Below are 3,821 nucleotides of genomic sequence, written 5' to 3' on the forward strand. Positions count from 1 at the left end.
AAAAAAAAAATTACATGTGTTTTGTCTTAATTATCATATATTACTATAATATAATTTGATACAGTGTGGATATCAAGTGCATATCAAAATAGCTTTAGAATGAAAATTGTCTAACCAGAATACAAAGTTCAGAAGTGCAGTTGGTCCCCTTAGTATGAAAGTTCCTAATAGTGGACTCTTTAAAAAAGTTCGGTAGTGAAATAGGGTGACTATAGTTAAAAACAACATATTGTATATTTCAAAATAGATTTGAAGTGTTCCCAACATAAAGAAACGGTAAATGTTCAAGGTGATGGTTATCCTGTTATGATTTGATTATTGCACATTGTATGCACATGTCAAAATATCACATGTATCTGAGAAATATGTACAAATACTGTGTATTAATAAAATAAAATAAAAAGTTATTGTTATGGATTTCCCAAAGTGAAAGGCATGCCACTCAGTGGATAGACGGCAGCATTGCAGGAAAGAAACAACTAGGATTGCATTTATGATCTTGTCTTTTTTTTTTTTTTTTTGAGACAGAGCCTCAAGCTGTCCCCCTGGGTAGAGTGTTGTAACATCATGGCTCACAGCAACCTCCAACTCCTGGGCTCAAGCGAGTCTCCTGCCTCTGCCTCCCAAGTAGCTGGGACCACAGGTGCCCGCTACAATGCCTGGCTATTTTTTGGTTGCAGCCATGATTGTTGTTTGGCGGGGCCCGGGCTGGATTCGAACCCGCCACCTTAGGTGTATGTGGCTGGTGCCTTAGCCACTTGAGCCACAGGTGCTGAGCCGAACTTGTCTTTTTGTGACTAGGATTGCATTTATGAACTTGTCTTTTTGTGAGAGTACTATTTTATTTCATATATACTTGTTTCATTTCAAAGTCACATAAATAAACTTGGTACCATCTTCCTAGAGCCTAAAAGAAAAAAATATACACACATATATTATGATTTTGAAATGAAATAAGTGAAATAAAAAATATATATACACACACATATATACAAAACCACACATGAAAAGCATTTTAGTCTGTTCTTTCTTGATAAAGATTTACTAGAATCTTCTCTCTCTCTCTCTCTTTTTTTTTTTTGGAGACAGACTCTCACTATGTTGTGTAGGGTAGTATGGTGTCACAGCTCACAGCAACCTCAAACTCTTGGGCTTAAATGATTCTCTTGCTTCAGCCTCCCAAGTACCTGGGACTACAGGCACCTGCCACAGTGCCTGGCTATTTTTTTGTTGCAGTTGTTATTGTTGTTTTAGCAAGCTGGGGATGGTTTTGAATGGCCTGGCCAGCCCAGGTGTATGTGGCTGGTGCCCTAACTACTGATCTACAGGCGCCAAGCCAGTCTTCCTATGCTTTAAGCACTGGTGATACTTCTGACATCCAGCAAAATGCCTGTTACACAGTAGACATGCAAAAAACGTTTGTTAAATGAGTTAAAATTAATGGGTAAATACTCAGATTAAAAAAAAAAAATCATCATTAAGTCTCCCTTTGCAGTGCATACTCCCAGGCAGCCATTACAGACCTAGCAACTCGTCTTTTTACTCCAATTTCCTGGCACCAGCCCTATCTGTTCACTCATCAAATAACAATGTGCTGAACTAAACTTTTTCTTTTTGGCCAGAGTTGGGTTTGAACCCGCCACCTTTGGCATATGGGACTGGCACCTTACCCTTCTGAGCCACAGACACTGCCCTCTAATTGAACTTTTTTCCTTCCCCAAACCTATTTCTTCTTGTTTCCTGTTTATGAGAAGGCAATTACAGTCCTCCCATTTCCCCATTCCAAATTTCCTTTTTTGAGAGAAATGGGCTTCCTTTCCTGCCTTCGCAGTTTGAGTTGATATCCACTGGTTTCTTCATCTGGGTCTGACTCCCACAGCCTCAGCCTCCACCACCTTTCGTCTGGACCAGTGAATACCCTCCAATTTTCCCTGTCTTTAGTCTCTTCTCACCAATCTATGTCTAATTTTGTTGCTCCATTGCATTGCTGCCACTTCAGAGACACAATCTAGTTTGTCATAATGGTTAAGAGAAGGGATTCCGGCTCTGATATGCCCAAGGATGATTAGGGATTGATCAAGAACTTCTGGAATGGCTCAGTGCCCGTGGCTCAGTGAGTAGGACGTCGGCCACATGCACTGAGGTTGGTGGGTTTGAGCCCAGCCAGGGCCTTTTTGACAAATGCAACCAAAAAATAGCTGGGCATTGTGGCAGGCACCTGTAGTCCCAGCTACTTGGAAGTCTGAAGCAAGAGAATCACTTAAGCCGGAAAGTTTGAGGTTGCTATGAGCTATGACACTCCATCAAGGGCAACATAGTGGGAATCTGTCTCAAAAAAAAAGAGAAAAAAAAAACCCAAACAACTTCTGGAGCCAAACTGTCTGACATTCAGGGACTTTCCTCCACAGCCTCGTTTGTCACTTTGTACCCTAGCCCCAAAACCTTCTGAGAGCACATGTAGTGAGAATAAGATGGAGTCCGTCTAGCTGGGGCTGACAGGACACAGACAGCAGGACACGTTCTTTTAAAGAAAGGGTTTAGGTCCTAAGTGACCTTCACCTCATGTCTCCAATCCTGTTGTTTTGTAAATTTGACTTTAACCTAAAAGTGTATATCTTGAATAGTTTAGGGCAATTGATTTAGAAGATTAACTTTTGAACAGGAATGTGGTTATATGGGTCATGTGTTACGTCAATTATTGTTTATTATGTATGAGTCATGGGTGATGTCATTACTGTAGTTTAAGACAATTGTTAAGTACTGTTGTTTAAGATAAGGGCTGGCATGTTCTTGCTTTTAACTTTTATGTCTAAACTGTGATTTTGGAAATGGAAGACAGAACAGTCTTTTTTCTTTTTTTTTTTTTCCTAGACAGAGTCTCAAGCTGTCGCCCTAGGTAGGGTGCCGTGGCATCATAGCTCACAGGAACCTCCAACTCTTGGGTTTTTCTGTTTTTAGTAGAGACAGAGATCTTGCTCTTGCTCAGGATGGTCTCGAACTCATGAGTTCAAGCTATCCACCCTCCGTGGCCTCCCAGAGTGCTGGAATTATGGTACCCTGTGATCTAACAGTCTTGGAGAGGATACTCTCACTGTTCTCCAGAATTGCTGGCCTTCTGACAGTTTGGTGAACCTATTTGGGTCTCCACCTATTGGCTACCAGTGACAGGCAGTGGGACCCTCTTTGGCCAGTAACACTTCCTTCTCTCACCTTGCATTGGGTCTCACCTAGCTATTTAAGTCCAGCTCACAAGTCACCTCACCATCTTTCCTGAAATAATCTTCCTCTCCTCGGAAGAGCCCTTGCACAGCATCTATATGTCAGCATGCTTTGTACAACTACATTTGGGTTTGGGTGGGGGGAGGAATGGGGAAAACGTACTTTTTTTTTTTTTTTTTTTGAGACAGTCTCACTTTGTGGCCCTTGGTAGAGTGCCGTGTCGTCACAGCCCACAGCAACCTCAAACTCTTGGGCTTAAGCGATTCTCTTGCCTCAGTCTCCCAAGTAGCTGGAATTACAGATGCCGACCACAGCGCCCAGCTATTTTTTTTAGAGAGGAAGGTCTCGTTCTTGCTCAGGCTGGTCTTGAACCTGTCAGCTCAGGCAATCCTTCCCTCTCGGCCTCCCAAGTGCTGGGATTACAGGCATGAGGCACCATGCCTAGCCTGGAAACGTACATTTCTTGAGGGCAGGATATAATTTTTATTTTTTATATCTCCAATAAGTCACAGTGTGACTTGCATTGTGGCTGCCCAATAGATGTTAGGTAAATGACATCAATGCACAGAAATAAATCCACTCTGAGCGTCTCCCCTTGCAGA

Source organism: Otolemur garnettii, unplaced genomic scaffold, assembly GCF_000181295.1.
Source record: "Otolemur garnettii isolate 467f Iridium unplaced genomic scaffold, OtoGar3 scaffold00014, whole genome shotgun sequence".
Lineage (NCBI taxonomy): Eukaryota > Metazoa > Chordata > Mammalia > Primates > Galagidae > Otolemur > Otolemur garnettii.